The sequence below is a fragment of the Myxine glutinosa genome, chromosome 3 (genome assembly GCF_964187855.1).
Source record: "Myxine glutinosa chromosome 3, kmMyxGlut1.1, whole genome shotgun sequence".
Classification (NCBI taxonomy): domain Eukaryota; kingdom Metazoa; phylum Chordata; class Myxini; order Myxiniformes; family Myxinidae; genus Myxine; species Myxine glutinosa.
Genome location: NC_136263.1, coordinates 7,785,210 through 7,808,302, shown reverse-complemented (window position 1 = coordinate 7,808,302; position 23,093 = coordinate 7,785,210).

Below are 23,093 nucleotides of genomic sequence, written 5' to 3'. Positions count from 1 at the left end.
CTCATTAACCCCACCAAAATCCCTCATCCTTCCAAATTTCCAGTTTTCCCTCATGAAAGTTACCTTCTCCTTCCTAAATGTATGTCCGAGGACTGATGAGGACGTGTTCAACATCGTGTTTTTACAACTAAAATGGATGCCAGTCTCCCAGTCGGCCATCTTTGATCAGATCACAAAATAAAGTAAGGTGCACGTGTATGCCATCATGGACTGTACTGAGTGGCAAATTCCATTGGTCGAGATGGCGTACAATAATATAATATTTTGTCCATGTCCAGCTAAACTTGAGGTTTTTGGAAGTGGCAAGAAGGTGATTTATGTTCTACAGAGATAACGTATATAATTCACTTGAAATGAAATAAAAGTTGTAATGGCTGAAGGGGAAAAAAAAATTATCTCGCAAGTTTACCGCCATTGATGCACCGTCTTTTCCACCACCTTATTTAACACATTACAATAGGTATTTCTGCCTGTTGCTTGTGTCCTTTATGACATTCTTAAAAACGGCGTTTCCTGTTTGGAATGAATTTCAATTTTATTTCATTCCCAGACAGACAGACTAACCAATTATCCCACTCATCTCTGAAAATGTGCACTCAGGATTCCATACAGTTCACCAAACTCAAAGCCAAAGTACTGATAAACTACAGGTTTATTTTTTGTCATGTTGATTTGTGTTCAAAATATAACATTCAATTGAAATTAAGTTGTTCCTCGATAAGAGTGTGTGTGTGTGTGTGTGTGTGTGTGTGTGTGTGTGTGTGTGTGTGTGTGTGTGTGTGTGTGTGTGTGTGTGTGTGTGTGTGTGTGTGTGTGTGTGTGTGTGTGTGTGTGTGTGTGTGTGCGCGTGTGTGTGTGTGTGATATTTGTGTGTGTGTGTGATATTTGTGTGTGTGTGTGATATTTATGTGTGTGTGATATTTGTGTGTGTGTGTGTGATATTTGTGTGTGTGTTTGATATTTGTGTATGTGTGTGTGTGTGCATGATATTTGTGTGTGCATGATATTTGTGTGTGTGATATTTGTGTGTGTGTGGTATGTGTGTGGGGGTGTGTGACATTTGTGTGTGTGTGATATTTGTGTGTGTGTGTGTGTGTGTGTGTGTGTGTGATATATGTGTGTGTGTGTGTGTGTGTGTGTGTGATATGTGTGTGTGTGTGTGTGTGTAATATTTGTGTGTGTGTGTGTGATATTTGTGTTTGTGTGTGATATTTGTGTGTGTGATATTTGTGTGTGTGATATTTGTGTATGTGTGTGTGATATTTGTGTATGTGTGATATTTGTGTGTGATATTTGTGTGTGTGTGTGTGTGTGTGTGTGTGTGTGTGTGTGTGTGTGTGTGCGTGTGTGTGTGTGTGTGTGTGATATTTGTGTGTGTGTGATATTTGTGTGTGTGTGATATTTGTGTGTGTGTGATATTTGTGTGTGTGTGATATTTGTGTGTCTGTGTGATATTTGTGTATGTGTGATATTTGTGTGTGTGTGACATTTGTGTGTGTGTGATATTTGTGTGTGTGTCATATTTGTGTGTGTGTGTGTGATATTTGTGTGTGTGTGATATTTGTGTGTGTGTGATATTTGTGTGTGTGTGATAGTTGTGCGTGTCATATTTGTGTGTGTCATATTTGTGTGTGTCATATTTGTGTGTGTGTGACATTTGTGTGTGTGTGATATTTGTGTATGTGTGTGTGTGTGATATTTGTGTGTGTGTATGTGTGTGTGTGATATTTGTGTGTGTGTGTGTGTGTGTGATATTTGTGTATGTGTGTGTGTGATATTTGTGTGTGTGTGATATTTGTTTGTGATATTTGTGTGTGTGTGATATTTGTGTGTGTGTGTGATATTTGTGTGTGTGTGTCATATTTGTGTGTGTGTGATATTTGTGTGTGTGTGTGTGTGATATTTGTTTGTGTGTGTGTGATAGTTATTTGTGTGTGTGTCATATATGTGTGTGTGTCATATTTGTGTGTGTGTGTGTGTCTGTGTCATATTTGTGTGTGTCTTATTTGTGTGTGTGTGATATTTGTGTGTGTCATATTTGTGTGTTTTATATTTGTGTGTGTGAGATATTTGTGTGTGTGTGTGTGTCATATTTGTGTGTGTGTCATATTTGTGTGTGTGTCATATTTGTGTGTGTGTCATATTTGTGTGTGTCATATTTGTGTGTGTTTGTCATATTTGTGTGTGTGTGATATTTGTGTGTGTGTGTGTGTGTGTGTGTGTGTGTGTGTGTGTGTGTGATATTTGTGTGTGTGTGTGTGATATTTGTGTGTGTGTGTCATATTTGTGTGTGTGTGTCATATTTGTGTGTGTGTGATATTTGTGTGTGTGTCATATTTGTGTGTGTGTCATATTTGTGTGTGTGTCATATTTGTGTGTGTGTGATATTTGTGTGTGTGTGATATTTGTGTGTGTGTCATATTTGTGTGTGTGTCATATTTGTGTGTGTGTCATATTTGTGTGTGTGTCATATTTGTGTGTGTGTCATATTTGTTTGTGTGTCATATTTGTGTGTGTGTCATATTTGTGTGTGTGTGATATTTGTGTGTGTGATATTTGTGTGTGTGTGATATTTGTGTGTGTTTGATATTTGTGTGTGTGTGATATTTGTGTGTGTGTGATATTTGTGTGTGTGTGATATTTGTGTGTGTGATATTTGTGTGTGTGTGATATTTGTGTGTGTGTGATATTTGTGTGTGTGTGATATTTGTGTGTGTGTGTGATATTTGTGTCTGTGTCATATTTGTGTGTGTGTCATATTTGTGTGTGTGTCATATTTGTGTGTGTGTCATATTTGTGTGTGTCATATTTGTGTGTGTGTCATATTTGTGTGTGTGTGATATTTGTGTGTGTGTGATATTTGTGTGTGTGTCATATTTGTGTGTTTGTGATATTTGTGTGTGTGATATTTGTGTGTGTGTGATATTTGTGTGTGTGTGATATTTGTGTGTGTGTGATATTTGTGTGTGTGTGATATTTGTGTGTGTGTGATATTTGTGTGTGTGTGATATTTGTGTGTGTGTGATATTTGTGTGTGTGTGATATTTGTGTGTGTGTGATATTTGTTTGTGTGTCATATTTGTGTGTGTGTCATATTTGTGTGTGTGTCATATTTGTGTGTGTGTCATATTTGTGTGTGTGTCATATTTGTGTGTGTGTGATATTTGTGTGTGTGTGATATTTGTGTGTGTGTGATATTTGTGTGTGTGATATTTGTGTGTGTGTGATATTTGTGTGTGTTTGATATTTGTGTGTGTGTGATATTTGTGTGTGTGTGATATTTGTGTGTGTGTGATATTTGTGTGTGTGTGATATTTGTGTGTGTGTCATATTTGTGTCTGTGTCATATTTGTGTGTGTGTCATATTTGTGTGTGTGTCATATTTGTGTGTGTGTCATATTTGTGTGTGTCATATTTGTGTGTGTCATATTTGTGTGTGTGTCATATTTGTGTGTGTGTCATATTTGTGTGTGTGTGATATTTTTGTGTGTGTGATATTTGTGTATCTAATATGTAAAAACACTAATCGCATCCCCTCCTTTAAGGCTAAGGTTATCCGCTCTTTATAAAGCAGCGCTTCTCCCTTATGGAGATGACATATGATGAATCGGGCAAAATGGAGAAGATTGTCATGGGGCCCGCAAGGCTAACCCCCGCTCTAGCAGGGAAAATGGCCTTAAAATGCATGTTGTGTTGTTGTTCTTGCTTCTCCCTAATGGCTGATGCTCCTTTGCCCCATTTTTGTTTTTCTCGCGCGGAGTAGTAATACGAGTTCCCTTATAATTAACTGTGACCCAAGAGGAGGCCATTAGGCCCATGAAAGCCTGCGCTATTGTTGTCAATTTATGTTTGCCCATGCTCTGTTCTTTGTAAGTAGTGAGCATAAAGTAAGGAAGCAGCACTTACCGTTTTAAAGTCTTTGGAATAACTCAGTCGGGTTTAAACCGCCGACCTCCCAGATTCAGAGCAGACGCTCCAACAATGACATCACAAGAGTCTGTTTTGTGGCATTTGAGAGAAAAAGGAGTAGGAGAAGGTCACGAGAAACAGCATCAGTTTCTTACACAAAATAAACATTTACGTTTGTATTGTGAGCAATTAGAACATGGAAAACAAGCCAGCTCTATTAACTGTATTCCACATCATACTGACAGTGGTTGTGTTCTGCCGTCTGATTGGACAGACAAAATATAAAATGTAAAATTTAGGCTTAACTCGTGTTCACTGTGGACACAGGTGCCATTGGGGTATTCCCTTTGCACCTCATTGGCCAAGAATAGCTGCGGTCCGAGGATGTCCCAGTGCACCCGGATCGGAGTCTCGACGGACGCCGCTTTCTCCGTGATGTTGAATCGGTCGATGGTTCCTAAAACCGAGTAATCTCACCCAATCCCTTCTTCTGTCAACATTGATTTGTACCACGGGTAAAGAGTTGATGGACTTCATATCTCTGTGTAGATCCATGTTTAAAGTGCGCCATTGTGCTTTTGAAACTAAGAACACTTTTCCTTGTGAAAGCTGATGTGCATTGTGTGCACTATTCAAGGTGCATCAATTCACGGTGCATCACCGTTGTCACTATTTGGAGTTTGTTCCAAACTAACAACATGGCAGACTTCCTTGAAATCTCAAATGCACTCAAAAAATTCATCTCAGACAAAAAATAAGTTCAGAAATTTTCAGACAAAATAAAATCTCCAAAATGAACGTCTATTGACAATATTGTGTTCTTGTTTTTTTTTTTAATCACTTGATAAATTTTGTTTGGTGTGAAGAGACCTTTCTCTTTAGGTCTTCAATCAGCAAATCGTTTACAATGATAGCTTGAGAATGATAAGAATCAGGATGACATTGTGCAAATTTTCTTTTGGGCTGGGCAAGAGTAGCGCGCATTACAATTTGGTCTACTACTACTTCTACAACTACTACAACTACTACAACTACTACTACTACTACTACTACTACTACTACTACTGCCACTACTACTATGCAGATCATGTTCTATAATATATGATGTTTAGGCTGGGCAAGAGTAGCGTGCATTAGAATTTGGTCTACTACTACTACGACTACGACTACTACTACTACTACTACTACTACTACGACTACGACTACTACTACTACTACTGCCACTACTACTATGCAGATCATGTTCTATAATATATGATGTTTAGGCTGGGCAAGAGTAGCATGCATTACAATTTGGTCTACAACTACTACTACTACGACGACTACTACTACTACTACTACAACTACTACTACTATGCAGATTATGTTCTATAATATATGATGTTTAGGCTGGGCAAAAGTAGCATGCATTACAATTTGGTCTACTACTACTACGACGACTACTACTACTACTACTACAACTACTACTACTATGCAGATCATGTTCTATAATATATGATGTTTAGGCTGGGCAAGAGTAGCACGCATTCCAATTTAGTCTACTACTACTACTACTACTACTACTACTACTACTACCACCACTACTACTACTACAACTACTACTACTATGCAGATTATGTTCTATAATATATGATGTTTAGGCTGGGCAAGAGTAGCACGCATTACAATTTGGTCTACTACTACTACTACTACTACTACTACTACTACAACTACTACTACTACTACTACCACCACTACTACTACTACTACTACTACTACAACTACTACTACTATGCAGATCATGTTCTATAATATATGATGTTTAGGCTGGGCAAGAGTAGCACGCATTACAATTTGGTCTACTACTACTACTACTACTACTACTACTACTACTACAACTACTACTACTACTACTACCACCACTACTACTACTACTACTACAACTACTACTACTATGCAGATCATGTTCTATAATATATGATGTTTAGGCTGGGCAAGAGTAGCACGCATTACAATTTGGTCTACTACTACTACTACTACTACTACTACTACTATGCGGCACTTCACTAACGTCTCAGAGGATTGCTGCTTTTGTGGTGAAAGGGAAACTATATTTCACATATACCTTCAATGCCACCGTCTTGAACCAGTGTTCTTACTGATGAAAAATCTTCTCTTGCGCTTCTGGCTTCACTTCTCTCCAACACTTTTTATCATCGGGCACCCGGTAAAGAAACTAAGCAAGTCACGAGATCTCCTTGTTAACTTTATTTTAGCCTGTGGGAAAATGGCAATATATAAAACCAGGAAGGCAAAAATTGAGAAAGATGTGGTGGAACACAGTTCTGTAGGTCTGAAGGGCTTAATACGCTCACGCATTATTTCGGAGTACAAGGCGGCAGAATATAGTAACACTGTTCAAAAGTTTAAGGAAACCTGGACTATAAATGATGCACTTTGTACGGTCTCCCCACAAGATACTTTGCTCTTATTTGTATAAATGTGTTATTTGGCAATCTTTTTGGTGTTCTTTGGCGTTCTTTTTTTTGGTGTTCTTTGGCGTTCTTTTACCTTCCCCTTATCTGTCTTGGTAGTGCTTTCTCTTCAAAATGCTCTACCTTGTCTACTGTAGTTCAAACCATGGACTTGCAGAGATGATGAATTGAGCGACATTAAACTGGGAACATATGTTTGCCTGAGCTTGCATGAGCTCTGAACGCAAATCTCTGTAACCTTTCCAACAAAAGCACTACTACTACTACTACTACTACTACTACTACTACCACTAGTACCACTACTACTACCACTACTACTATGCAGATGATGTTCTATAATATATGATGTTTAGGCTGGGCAAGAGTAGCACGCATTACAATTTGGTCTACTACTACTACTACTACTACCACTACTACCACTACTACTATGCAGATGATGTTCTATAATCTATGATGTTCAGGCTGGGCAAGAGTAGCGCACATTACAATTTGGTCTACTACTACTACTACTACTACTACTATTACTATTACTACTACTACTACTACTACTATGCAGATGATGTTCTATAATCTATGATGTTCAGGCCGGGCAAGAGTAGGGCACATTACAATTTGGTCTACTACTACTACTACTACTACTACTACTACTACTACCACAACTACAACTACCACTACTACTATGTAGATGTTCTATAATATATGATGTTTAGGCTGGGCAAGAGTAGCACACATTACAATTTGGTTTACTACTACTACTACTACTACTACTACTACTACTACGCAGATCATGTTCTATAATATATGATGTTTAGGCTGGGCAAGAGTAGCATGCATTACAATTTGGTCTACTACTACTACTACTACTACTACTACTACCACTACTACCACCACTACTACAACTACTACTACTACTACTACAACTACTACGCAGATCATGTTCTATAATATATGATGTTTAGGCTGGGCAAGAGTAGCATGCATTACAATTTGGGCTACTACTACTACTACTACTACTACTACTACTACTACGCAGATGATGTTCTGAAATATATGATGTTTGGGCTGGGCAAGAGTAGCGCTCATTACAATTTGGTCTACTACTACTTCTACCTCTACTACTACAACTACCACTACTACTATGCAGATGATGTTCTATAATCTATGATGTTCAGGCTGGGCAAGAGTAGCGCTCATTACAATTTGGTCGACTACTACCTCTACTTATACTACTACAACTACCACTACTACTATGCAGATGATGTTCTATAATTATCGATGATGTTCAGGCTGGGCAAGAGTAGAGCACATTACAATTTGGGCTACTACTACTACTACTACTACTACTACTACTACTACTACTACTACTACTACTTTCTACTACTACTACTACTTTCTACTACTACGACTACTTTCTACTACTACTACTACTACTTTCTACTACTACTACTACTTTCTACTACTACTACTACTTTCACTACTACTACTACTACTTTCTACTACTACTCCTACTTTCTACTATTACTACTACTACTTTCTACTACTACTTATCCTAATACTATGCAGATAATGTTGTAGAATCTATGATGTTTTGGCTGGACAAGAGTAGAGCACATTACAATTTGGTCTACTACTTTTTGTTTTAGGCCAAATGGCCAAAATCATAGGCCAAAGTTCAACAACTGACGTGAAGTTTCTAAAATCCTCAACTTTCATCCGATTGACTTGAAATTTGAAAAGGATTTACAAATCAGGTCAATGAAATCAACCACACATTATTTTTGAGGTCATCATAGGCCAAAGTTCAACAACTGACATGAAGTTTCTAAAATCCTCAACTTTCATCCGATTGACTTGAAATTTGAAGAGGATTTGCAAATCAGGTCAATTAATTCAACCTCCAATTATTTTTGAGGTCATCATAGGCCAAAAGGTCAATGTAGGTCAAAGTTCAACAACTTACATGAAGTTTCTAAAATCCTCAACTTTCATCTGATTGACTTGAAATTTGAAGAGGATTTGCAAATCAGGTCAATGAAATCAACCACATATTATTTTTGAGGTCATCATAGGCCAAAAGGTCAATATAAGACAAAGTTCAACAACTTACATGAAGTTTCTAAAATCCTCAACTTTCATCCGATTGACTTGAAATTTGAAGAGGATTTGCAAATTAGGTCAATAAATTCAACCTTCAATTATTTTTGAGGTCAACATAGGCCAAAAGGTCAACAAAAGCCAAAGGTCAACATCGGCCAAATTTCAACAACTTACGTGAAGTTTCTGAAATCCTCAACTTTCATCCGATTGACTTGAAATTTGAAGAGGATTTGCAAATTAGGTCAATAAATTCAACCTCCAATTATTTTTGAGGTCAACATAGGCCAAAAGGTCAACAAAGGCCAAAGGTCAACATCAGCCAAAGGTCACCAACTTATTTTGGGGACTTTGCAAGTATCGTGCTATGCACGACATATTTCTTGTTTTTTGTTCTTCTTGGAGTCTCATGCTGTCTAGCACTCACCAGCTCCTCTGCCTTTCCAGGTACTACCTTTTCGCAGTAGGTGTTCCGATGCTCGTGTGCGGTATCACGGCTGCTGTCAACATCAAGAATTACGGCAGCAGGGAAAGCCTGCCTTGGTACGTGAAGCAGTGTTTTTCGTTATCAGCATCACAGAGGTCAATATAACAATTTTGCAATCACGTCACTGCGTTTGGGGTTGAAATTGAAATGTTTTTGTCATTTAAATATGTGCAGTTATTTTAAAATATATTTAATTGCAAAAATCTTTTGAAACCCTATTTATACGAGCGAGATATGACTCGGCTATTCAACAAGAATCACATGGGGTTGTCGATTATGTCTGCGCATCAACTTGGGATTAAACAAATAATAGGGTTGTTGTTGAGCTCCAAGTTTTCAATTCTAGTAAATGGACTGGGGCTAAACACCAGATTATTTAATTTTAGTCATTTTGTTCAATCTCCGTGGTGATTTGTTATGCAGTTTGTAAAACTGGTTAATACAATTACTGAGATTGACACCTCGCCAAGCCAATCTCGCTGTTACGGCTTTCAAAATGGTGGTGAGAATCGAAAATCATCATTCACTCCTAGTTCCTACAGTTACTTTTTTTTGGAAATTTCTGGAGGACATCATTTATATTGCAATTGTGCGAGGTGTCCACCCGTTTCATTCACCTCACCTGTATGACCTGAGACTACACTTTACTGCGGTAATTCAACTTCAGGGTTGACAAGGTTGTTTTTTTTTCACAAGGTGTATTATTTTGAGGTGTACAGTAGAACAAAAAGCAATTATTATAATACAGAGTTATATTGTTATAACCTGTGCTGCTGTTATAAAATACCTGACTGTGTACCTGAAACATTGGAAACATAAACATTTGTGCTTCGACTGGTGCTTCACAGGTAGGCCATCCACCTGTGTGTCATCGCTCAGGTGGACTTCAACCTGGGGATCCTGCATCACCGTTGATTCCTGGTGGATGCTAAAGATCCCACGATGTATTTTTTGAATAGTAGACCGTTGTGCGTTAGTATAATAACCATGCTCCAAAACCCTACCTGAATGTGCACGTGCACTGCATCAGGAAGCACATATGGTAGAGGTTTTGACACTTCGTCTCATTGAAATTCATCTTCATGTTAATTCCATTTTTTGCCTTTACTTACATGTCCTGACAAACTTTTCCTTCCACACTTCCCTCCCTTCTTTCCTTGTCTCATATTATCAAATAGTTCTTCATTTAGTCCGATACCCCCTCTGTACCCCCCACATTCCCTCTTTCCTAGTGTACGTACTAAATGTATCGCCACTTACTAATCCTGTTCCACAAGAGAGAGTCAGTGGAGAATGGAAAAAAGTCCAAATTAGTGAAGATATGCAGATGGTACATAGTAAAAAATATATGAGCAATCAGGCCATGGTTGGTGAATACGTTCAGTCGTGTATCGTTGCTTGGAGACTCATAAAAAGGAAAGTGGATCTCATGAAACCTGCGGACGAAGGTAAATTATGATGAAAGAGCCACGAAGGTTTTCTGCAGTCAGTAGGCCTTATGATTGCACTTCTTGGAGGAAAATCTGCATGATGCTCAAGGACTTTAGTCATTTAATGTATGTATTTCCTTGCTTAGACGATATTATTTTATAACCTTATGATGCAGCATATGCATAAATGCAAGTAGAAACGTCCAGGTGAACCTGACTGAGGTAAGGAGGTGTACAACTTGAAGGAATCGTTTCGTAGGCCTATTATCAAAACATGTCAGTCCAAGGAGCACTGACAGCCGGCTTAACGTCTCCTCCACACGACAGCGCATGTTGTGATGTAGTACGCTCATGGAGTTTCCACTTTGAAAATTGGATCCTATTTCATGGAAAATCCAACTTACACGATAGACATGTCAGAGTTGTGTTTGCTGAGATGTTCCCTCTGAGCTTCAGGCTGAGCCAGAGCAGAGCTTTTGAAAAGCAACACATCTCATCGTATTCCAATCCTTAATTTACCTTTAAAATTGCCTTTGAAAATTAAAAATTGCATAAATTAATTAAAATTTTAAATTATAAAAATTTAAAATAAAAAAAATTATTAAATTTTAAAATTTTAAAATTGCTTAATTATTCACTTTTATTTTTTATTATTTATTTTAACTTTAATTATTATATTAATTTAATTATTTTATTAATTAATTTAATTATTATTATCTCAATTATTAATTTAATTATTTTATTATTATTATTATTATTATTATTATTTAATTATTTAATTATTTAAGCTTTAATTATTCACCTTTAAAATTTAAAATCGCCTAACACCAAAAATATCCACCCTGAGTGGCCTGGGGGTCATCTCTTGAGGTTGTAGTTCAGACCCCTGCTGATTTGGGGGAACCCCCCTGGGAGCCCTCTGATACAAAATTGAAATATCTAAGGAGAGACTCTGCAGACCATTGGGTACACGGGCTGTATCAAGTTGCAGAGCAATCGGTTGGTAAACAAGCATTCTGAGTATTGCGCTGCAATACATGTCCCCTACCAAAGTTCAAAGTGCCATAACTTTGTCAAAAATGATCGAATATGCAAATTTATGCACGGTTGATGCTGGTTTTCAAACTTGATCCGAGGTATGCTGAGACACGTGTGTCACGCCTCGCCTCGTTGATAAGCCCGCAAGGTCGCTCCGTGGAGCGGCCTGCACGTATTGCACTGTGTGAATTATATAAATTATTACCAACTCATGGTCTGAGGTACTCGCGATTCAAGAGATATCCATTTTAAAAATATTTTCGTTTAATTGACGATATCTGCCAAACCACGTGCCCTATCGCAAATTCCAAAAGGACATTTTAGTAGACTGACATGGTGAACAGATTCATGACGTTTCCCCTCGATTGGATCAAAAATGAGGGAGGGGCTCGGTTTTAAAGGTTCATGCTTTAAAACGTCATAACTCTGAAACCATCAGTAATTTATCATATTCTCCGGTTCACGATCAATGATCGATGTGTATATATATATATGTTGCTCGGCTTGGCTCCGCCCCTCCCGAAAGCGCTCGCTTTGTCGCGCTGTTGACGTTCGCGAGACGAGGCTGAGGACGCGCTGTGCGGCTTGAGGAGAACTCGAGAATAAACAAGAGATATCCATTTTTTAAAAATATTTTCGTTTAATTAACGATATCTGCCAAACCACGTGCCCTTTCGCAAATTCCAAAAGGACATTTTAGTAGACTGATATGCTGAACAGATTCATGAAGTTTCCCCTCGATTGGATCAAAAATGAGGGAGGGGCTCGGTTTTAAAGGTTCATGCTTAAAAACGTCATAACTCTGAAACCATGTGACGCATGACGTCATGCTCCCTGACCTTTTTTGTTCGTCATGGGTATGCGATTCTGCCTGCAAAGTTTGGCCTCGATCTGTTCAGCCGTTGCAGAGAAAAAGGGGTTTTCGTGTTTTCACGAAAAACAATGTGGCGACCGAACCACGTGACCTGTGACGTCATAATTACCATTAAAATATTCTACAGACCGAGTCCCTCCTATGGTGAAAATTTGATCTCAACCGGTCCTATTTTTGCAGAGAAAATCTTTTTAAAAGGAAATTAAAACTTAAAATGACACTGAGTTAAGGATCATCAGAATTATCAGAATTCCCAAAGTTCAAAGTGCCATAACTTTGTTAAAAATGATCGAAACGTCGTGAAGTTCGAACTTGACCTGTAACTTATCATGAGGAAACCATGTGCCAAGTTTGGAATTATTAGCATTAAGAGTTTAGAAAAAAAAGTCCGGAAAACTGTTCTTTGCGTGACGGACTGACAGACTGACGGACGGAGGGACGGCGTGCAAACCTATAGTCCCCTCCGGTGTTCACCGTTAGGGGACTAATAAGGAAAGAGTAGGGATCCAAAGTTTGGGGGTTAACTCCCCCAACCCCCTGGGAGCTCCCATGATCTGAAATCGAAAATTGTAAGCCCGAATGATTGTGTGGGCTACTGTCTTTTATTCGTATGTCAGGTTTCAGAACAATCAGCCGGATGATAATGGAGGAGGAGCAAAAATAGCAAAAAGTTAACAGATGGACGGACGGACAGACATCCGGACATCTCGACCCATTTGATAAGTTCAGATGACATGACCTAAAAATAGATTGGTTTCTGGTCTCAAGGAATCATATAACTTTTAATTTTATACCAACTTTATGTGCCAGCCTTTAGGTATCTCAAAGAATCATAGACTTTAGGTTTATACACTTGCCTCGAGTTGTCTGATATGGGTTAGGATCTTGGCCTAGCTATAAACTGTCATCCTGGTGTTCAGCAGGGAGGGCGAAACATTAAAGTGCGCACGGACCCTCAAATGGACATTGAACTGGAAATCTCATCTGATTGGACGTTAAACATTCCATGGTATCCTTCACGAAGAGTGGGCGATCTATCGCCACCACCTTGACCAAATTCCAATCTACAGGGGGCACTGTATCAGCGACACAGCTGTGCCCCCAGCACATGATACTACCTAAAGCCATGTTCTGTATGGTAAAGAATAAAAAGAAGTAGAATGTCAAAAACCTCCACTCTACATGACGTAATGACCATGCATGGTGTCTTCATGTTCTCAAGACTTCTGCAGGAGTAGATGAAATATTTTCTGGTGTGAAATGAATTTGTGTAAAGACACAACACAATTTATTGCACCTTTGAGAAATTCCATGATAGGTAAAGAATTGTAAAGGTGGGAAGAAGAGGGATGTTATCATAACAAATGGTCCCATGATACACTAATTTCCATTGCAGTAAAAGTTTAGGTGTACTTCACTGAAATCCTAAGTTTTACTTTGGAAAAACCTCCACTGACATTTATTTTCTTTCAGAACATTGGTACTCGGCAGATAATGCACTGGGTGGTTTGCAATTGCTATGCCCAACAGTAAGGGAAGGAATGTCGAATGTTTTGGGTGTGTGGATGTGGAAGCATAATGGACTACTCTTGCAAGAGACACCTTGGGATCTTTAAGGTCCACCGACTCATGATAGCGGATGAGACACCCAGGTTAACGTGCCTTCTACGGACGGTGTACCCAATGATGTGCCACCTGTGAAGCACCATGATGATAGTTTTAACATCAACTCGGGAATTGGACCTCCACTTCACAGGTCAAAGGTGACCATGTGATCTCTGCGCTGTCCTGTCTGTGTCGGCCCATGAAGAGCAGAAGTTTCCCTGTATAAGAAACAACTTCAAGTGCATAACATTAATCAACCTGTCCGTTATGTGGAAGAGATTTTGAAATAAAAAAAATTTGTAGAGGAAGGAAGAAAGAGGGAATGGCCTTTGCAGAGTGATGAGGTGTGGGAGGTTATGGTTGTGCTGAGCGATTATTTATGACTAGTTATACTAACATACTAACATTTTATAGATTACTAGCAGGGCTGCTTCATAAAGGAACATACATATCATAACTAGATGGTATTCATAGAATACTTACCCTACGCAGTCAACTTGTTGCGAGTCAACTGTTCTGTTTTTGAACATTTTAAAAAATTTGATCCAATATGGCTGCCAGACCACGTGAGCGATGACATCATAAATTTATATTCTCTAATATAATTGTTGCATGAATCATGCTCAATACATTTCAAACTGACCAGACTAAGCGTTGTCCCTGTCGAATTATGACGTCATAATTATGCCACCAATGACGTCATCATTAACGACGCCTGTTCCCCATATGGAGTTCTTTACAATGAGCCATGTTTCAATTTTTTCCATGCAGTGGTTTCGGAGATATTGAGGTGCAACATTTTTCGGTTTTTTCAAGATGGCGCCTGTACCACATGACCTATGACGTTATGATTTTCATTAAAAAATTCTACAGGAGGAGCTGCACATATTCTGAAAATTTAACATCCATTGGACTAACAGTTGCAGAGGAATTTTTGTTTTATTCATACTGATCAGATCAAGCATTGTACTTGTCGAATTATGACGTCATAATTAAGGAACCGATGACATCACCATCAACATATCTTATTCCCTATCATGAGTACTTGACAATGAGCCATGTTTTATTTATTTCCATTGAGCGGTTTGGGAGATATAGAGGTGTAACCTTTTTCCAAGATGGCGTCAGTACCACGTGACCTATGACGTCATAATTATGGGAAAAAAATATTATACAGGCGTAGGCGCTTCTTTGGTAAAATTTAGTGTCAATCGGACCAACGGTTGCCGAGAAAATGAATTTTTCAAATGCAGACACGGCACACGTATGCAACTGAATGCTTAACCCCGCTCTGCTTTTGCGAGCACAGGGTGATTACCAGAAAGTTTCTTATTTTTCTCCGAAATTGAAACTTCTCAATACACTCACAATTGACCAACCCTATATTATTACTTGCGAAAATCGAAGATGTTTCAAGTATATTAGTTGATCTTGTGCATTATTCGGTCTGTCTGTAGGTCAATTGTTTACAGGTAACAATTTTAAACCGATATTTATGAAACTTCACCAATTCGTAAAGTTGGCCATAATTAATAAGCCTATTGGTTTGAGGTCAAAAGGTCAACATAGGCCAAAGGTCAACAAATGCATCTAATTTCTCAAATCCTCAATTTCCATTCAATTGACTTGAAATTTGAAGAGGATTTGTATATTCGGTCAAATAATTCAACCACCAATTATTTTTGAGGTCTAAACGTGGAAAGGTCAACAAAGGCCGAATTTCTAAAATCATCAATTTTCGTCCGATTGACTTGAAATTTGTGGAGAATTTGAATACTTGATCATGGAATAATTCAACCACCAACAATTTTTTCCGTCAACATATGCCAAAAGGTCAACAGAGGCCAAAGGTCAAAAACTTAGTTTAAGGATTTCACAAGTATTGTGCTACACATGACACATTTCTTGTTTTATTTATTTGGGTCTGAAATAGGAAACACATTTTTGCCGTTTTTCCCCATTTCTTTTTTTCTTTAGAATACCGAGACTCGTGGATGAGTGAAGTGATCGAGAGTAAAAAGGCAATGAACTGACAGTGGGGGTAACAGTTGGACATCAGCAGGACGAACAGAAAAAGAGAGAGGAAGAAGAAAATAAAAGGAGGAGGAAAGGTAATGCAGTATCTGCGAGGAGAGGGTTGGGTTTTCAGTGTAGAAAAGATCGCAGGTATGTTTTGGGGTTAGTTGTCGTCATGCACCACCAGTTTGAAGACTTCGAGAGAAGAGCGGGATGAATCAGCCTCAGGAATGATGTTCCACAAACAGGTGAAAAGCAGAACAAGAGAGTTGAGGTGTGCAGTCGGCCTTGATTCTGGGATTTATGCAAGTTACTGAGTATTTGAAGGTGGCTCACCCAGTTTCACAGGATTGGCAAAATACTTTTGCCAAAATCAAGCATTTTCTGTACTCTAATTCTCGTGATCACAGTTAGGATTGTTGAAGAAATAGCAATGTGGGACTTCATCAGCCATGTCGTTTCTTGAACAGGGCCGCAAAAAGCCTCGGGCGATGTTCCAATTTTTGGTTGATTGTTTACTCTTGTTCATTTTTTTCAGTTCAACGACAAATATTTTTGCTAAGGGTAGTTGAACAAGTCTGGAAAGGTATGTGACCTGGCTATTTTACAATTGGTCTCCTCGTTGTCGTAGTTTTTTGTATTCGAGGTTCAACGCGACTCCCTCGTGACTGACCTCAAGCTTTTTCAAAACACGGGCCCAACGTCCTCACACATGTCGTTGAACTGCATCCTTGATTTGTTATTTTTTCATCATCAGCTTTGTTTTAGTAACACTTTTTTGTAACATTGTAACAATTAACGTTAAGATTTTGAACATATTTATCCATCTAGAACTGTCCATTTAACCTGAGGTACCCTGAGCTCATTTGTATTATGCAGATTATCCACTTAATTAACCCATGAATAAAATAGAACAAAATATCTATTCGATAAATCGGACTCTTTATAAATCAGAAAAGGTTTTTAAAATTCTGATTGTGTGTGATTACAATATGTCATCTTTGGCTGAAACCGATAATAGAAGCAAACATTCTTGTGTTCAATATGTTTAAGAGGAACTTGTGCAACAAGGTCAGGATAACAACGAAGTTTCAAACTGAAATATGCATTTTTAGACTCTCCTTTCTCTCCTTGTTGATAATGGAGATATTGATGACATCACTCATGGAAATGATGGTCCAATTTTGTTCACTCAAATTTAATGGACGGAAAAAAAAAACCACCTTCAGAGGCCATTTTTCCCCGCAGAGCAGGAGTTGGCCTTTTTTCGGGCACAGTGGTCTCATTTTTGAAGCAATGTTTTATGGACTGGATGCACTTCCTGATGAGTCGCCTCTTGCGAGACACAGGGAATTACCAGTAAGCTGGTACTCAATTTGCCGACCTCAGAAGGATGATTGGCTGAGTCAACCCCCTGGTGTTTATTCAGCGATCGACGACCGGGATTGCGAACCCAGGATCCTAGGATCCCAAGCCGGCACCCCAACCGCTAAGACAACACCGGGCTTCAAATTTAATTGACGGATGAACACAAATTAAAATGTTTTTGTTGTTGTTCTTCCAGTCGTTACCTTCACCTAAGTCCCAGCAAGGACCCTTCAACATCGCAAATGGCCTTTACTAATCCAACCGGTGACAGATTAATTTCAAACTAGAAATTCCCAATTTTATTGACATTAATTTGTTTACATTTGGTAACAAATTTCCCTCCTCCTTGCTTCCCAATATCACTCGAAGCCAGCACTGGTCGTTTGTGCACGTTGTAGATCCCTCTGTGTATTTTGTGATGAATAGGTGAGTTATCAACTCGAACCCTGAAAAAATTTACATCTCCTTCCACCATCGGTTCAACGTCACGCTTGCCAACTTGGCCCAAATACATTCCCTGGCTGACCACACGGGAATGTGGGAATAATTGGAGCCTTTTAAAGAGGTCGAGAGAGTCGTCTCAAATTTGCTCGATTTAGAATGCGACAAATTTTGTTTGACATTAAATATATTCATCCATTGCATTGTATTTGCTCAAAAACACTTCCCATTACTTCCTGTTTTTATGAACAGAACATAAGAGGAGTTCCACCTTTTTCCATATTAGCAGAAACGGAGAGTGCAGAGAAGTGGGGCAAGGGATAAGTGACATATTACCTGTGATGTCACCATCATTGGGTCAATGGGGAGCTTCCTCAAGTGCAAAGCAGGCCTCACACACCTTGATGCCATTACTAACGCAGTTGTCAGAATTAGGCCTGCTTTAACATTGAGAGTATCCACATAGAAAATCCCACCAAGTGTCGCACTTCATCTCACCCTCCTCTTCCTCCACAAGAAACATCTCTACAATGAATAGTAAAAGGACCCAATGAGTGACACAGGAGGCATGAATTCATCTTTGCTCCATATCCACATATGTATTGCCATCTTGGGGTGAAAGGTAGTGAAGATGACTCATGCCACTTCGTGCAGTGTTTTTGCTTGGTGTTCTTACCCTTCTTTAATTACCTGTCTTACTTGTCTTACATTTTGTCTTACTCTCTACATCACTATTCTGCATTTGATCTTTGGCTAAAGGGAGGACAAGAATCCATTATACTTGATTCTAACTATTTCCACCCATAAGACTGTGAGGGTGATTGTTGCTAATGTGGGGATTTTGTGGTCATGAAAAATTGATTATATAGTTTGGAGCTGTGTTGAACGAAAGTTGCCTCATCGGATTGAAATATTCAAGTCCTGACATCAAGGACTGTATGAAGATATTGAACCTCACCGGGGGCGACTGTGTTCGCAACTCATCAAAGGAAGGCTGTTGACTACCTTGAGTATTGCTTTGATTTCAGCTTTTGCAATATGTACAACTTCATAATTAAAATACGAGTTTAAACTACATATTCCTTTTATAATCACAGATCTCATAAGAACAGAAGAGGAGAGAGCACACAGTTGGTTATGATGTATTGATATATATACAGTCACGTGAAAAAGTAACTACACCCATGTAAAGTTTTGACTTTTTCAACATATTTCAACATACAGCTATTTGATCTTCATTTCAACAATATTGGTAGATAAAGGTGATATAATATAACAAATATCATGAAACATTTACATTTTGTAGTCTATTGTATAATTTAAATAAACATAAATGCAAATTTCACATTTGGAAAAAGTAAGTACACCCTTGGGGTCTAATAGGTGGTATTGCCCCCTTTTGCAGAAACAACCTCAAGTAGGCGTTTCTTATAACTGTCTACCAGTCTCTGACATCGACTTGGCGTCAGCAAGGGCATCCGGCCATAAAAAAAAACATTGCCTCAAACAGGGAACCATGATTGTCATGGGGCCCGCAAGGCTAACCCCCGCTCTAGCGGGGAAAATGGCCTTAAAACGATCATTCATTCATTCATATTCAGTCTCTGACATCGACTGGGAGAAATTTTTGCCCACTCCTCCATGCAGAATTCTTTCAGCTGTGCGATGTTTGAGGGGTTTCTTGCATGCACACCTCGTTTCAAATCCCCCCACAACATCTCGATGGGATTTAGATCCGGGCTTTGACTTGGCCATTCCAGAACCCTCCATTTCTTTATTTTCAGCCATTCCTTGGTGGATTTACTGGTATGTTTCGGGTCATTGTAATGTTGCAAGGTCCACCTTTGGTTGAGCTTCAACTTTCTGACAGATGGCCTCACATTATCCTCAAGCACCCTCTGGTACAATGAAGAATTCATCGTGGATTCTATGATGGTGAGCTGCCCAGGCCCTGATGCAGCAAAGCTGCCCCAAACCATAATATTTCCACCACCATGCTTTACAGTTGGTATCAGGTTCTTGTAGTTAAATGCTGTCTTTGGTTTTCACCAAACATGTCTTCTGGTACTATGGCCAAATAGCTCTACCTTTGACTCATCTGTCCAGAGCACATTGTTACAGAAGTGCTGGTCTTTGCCTCGGTGTTCATTGGCAAACTTTAGTCTTGCCCTGATGTTCTTTCTGGACAGCAAAGGTTTCCTCCTGGCACACCTCCCATGTAGATCACATTTGTGCAGCCTCTTTCTAACGGTAGACTCGTGCACTTGACATCAACAGTGGCAAGAGCTACCTGTAGGTCCCGTGATGACATTCTGGGGTTCTTCGAGACTTCTTTCAGCATCTTGCGGTCTGCTCTCGGGCTGAACTTGCTGGGGCGGCCTGGCCTGAACAAGTTGGCAGTTGTTTGGAATCTGCTCCACTTGTAGATGATCTTCCGGACAGTTGAATGATTGATTTCAAATTGTTTGGAGATCTTTTTAAATCCCTTCCCAAACTCGTAGGCATCTATAACCTTCTTTCTGAAGGCCTCAGAGAGCTCGTTTGATCTAGGCATGGTGACGCCGCACACTTCAACAACAAAGAGCAAACCAAACGAAATATCTGAGGTTTAAATAAGACAGGTTCCTCCAATAACTTTTCCAACGATGTTCTAATCATTTGCACCTCAGCTGGTGCACCTGATTCTAATTTTAGGTATTTGAAGTAGTGATAAATGTAGGGTGTACTTACTTTTTCCACATGCAAAATTTGCATTCATGTTGATTTAAATTATTCAATGGACTATAAAATGTAAATGTTAAATGATATTTGTTATATTATATCACCGTTATCTGTCAATATTGTTGAAATGAAGATCAAATAGCTGTATGTTGAAATATGTTGAAAAAGTCAAAACTTTACATGGGGTGTACTTACTTTTTCACGTGACTGTATATATATATATATATATATATATATATATATATATATATATATATATATATATATATATATATATATATATACAGACTTGGCATTTAATATGGAATTTTTTTTTTTCCTTGACTTGGGTTTACTTTCTTAACTCAGTATATCAATCTGGTGAGTTTCTTTCACACTTTGGTGATTTATTTGTTAAAAGAACCATGTCACTGATTGTCTGTCGCAGCAAGAAGTCAACAGCAGGATTATATCACAGGTGGCGTGGCAAAATGTACGGACAGGTGCATTTGATGATTGGCTTCACAGTCGGGTATACAAGGGTTGTTGCGTTCTGTATTAGTGGAAAACAACTGCTGCACGTTTCCAAAAGTTATTGCCGCTGGAGATGGTCCGTCAACTCGACAATGCTGTTTGTCAAGGAGTGGTGGCTTTACGAAATTACGGCATGAAACAGCGTGCTATTGCTCGGCAGTATGGCATCACTCAAGGTCAGGTGTCAAAGATCCTGAAACGACATGCTCAGAGGGGTGTCCCTACTCCAATACCGAGGCCAGGACGTCCCCGCAGAACCACAAGGAGGGATGATCGCCAGCTGCACCGGTTAGTCAGCAATGGCCGTACCAAGTCAGCTAATCGGCTTAGGGCTGAGTGACAGCAACTGACAAATGTGCCTGTATCCAGAAGGCTAGTCAACCAATGACTGGTTCAAGCAGGCTATCGTGCCAGGCGTCCCCTGAGAAAGCCACGCCTGACCAGACCTCACCGCCAGCGCCGATTGCAGTGGGCCAGAGAGCACCGTCAATGGCAGCCAGGACACTGGAATCACGTGATCTTCAGTGACGAGTCTAGATTTCTGGTCTATCGTCAAGATGGCCGCGTCCGAGTGCACAGACAAGTGCATGAAGCCAACAACAAAGATTGTATGGTGCCAAGAGTCCAAGCTGTAGGTGGTGGGGTGACCGTTTGGGCTGCTTTTCATGCAGGGGGAAAAACTGACCTGGTTGTTCTGAATGGAAACCTGAACCAGTTCAAGTACAGGGCCATTCGGGAAGAAACATTGCTTCCATTTGCTCGTGCAGCCTTTCGAGGAAACTTTGTCTTTCAAGATGACAATGCACGGCCTCATCGTGCTCGCATGATCCAACACTTTCTTGCTGACCGTGGTGTAGGGCATATGGAGTGGCCTGCCATGTCCCCAGATATGAATCCGATAGAGAACTTGTGGGCAGAAATAACGCATCAAATCGACCACTTGGACCAGCAGCCGACTTCTGTGCGTGAATTTCAGCAGGCTATTGTCACTGCATGGCAAGCGATTCCTGTCCAAACCTTGGCAAATCTCGTGAACAGCATGCCTCAACGTGTACGTGCTCTCCTGAATGCTCGTGGGGGTTACACGAAGTACTGAACTGTAATTTTACTGTCCGTAATCCCAGTCCTAATTGAACTTTTGTTTTTGTTGAAAAAAAAATTGGGTAATGTGCAAAATAAAGAGATACTTCTGGAAAACGTACAGAAGTTTAACACAGTATTGTCCATGAATTGAGTTCGATATCAGTTTACATCACTTTCAAGGATCAATTTATTTGTTTCGAAATGTCAAATGTGGTTTTTGTTTCTTTTAAAGGTCACATTAACAAAATCTAGAATAATTTCAACATAATTCCAATGAACTTTTGGTTCTAAGACATCTTGAAAAGTAAGTTCACCGCCACAAAAAAAATATTCCATATTAAATGCCAAGTCTGTACGACGTACGTATGTATATATAAGTATTTATTTATGTATACTGCCGGACCCTGCTTTTCGTGGATTCCGTGTATTCGCGGGTGATAAAATGCGACCTGTTTGTCTATTCGTGGAAAAGAGTCCCGCAAAATCATGTTTTTTAATATTCGCGGCCGTTTTCCGCAAAATTGTGGTTTTTATTTTATTTTTGCGGCCGTTTCGCGAAATGGTGTTTTTTTCCTTTTCAAGGCCATGTTCTGAGAATTCGTGGTTTTTCAGGGGGCATTGAAACAATGTCGTGGCATACATTCGTGGGATTTTCATTGACCTTCGCAGATTATCATCGACATTCTCTGGTTTTGCCCCACCATTCGTGGATTTTTGCGACTTAGGAGCCTATCCCCCCTTTTTCCATTGAAACAATGCCCCGCTATTCGCTGTTTCGCTATTTGCGGATTTTCCAGAAACGTATCCTCCACGAATAGAGGTTTCTGGGGGTAAATATATTTCTGCTGGGAGATAAAAATATTTTTCACAAAAAAGTGAAAAGTTCCATGATGCTGAAGAGTGCCAAAATTGTACCAGTGATTATTGGAGCAATGGGAATAATTTTGAGATTAAGATTGTATGAACTGTATCAACTGTATCAATAAGATTGTATCAATTGTATCAACAAAACTTTGAGAAGAAGAAAGCTTCACAAAGTG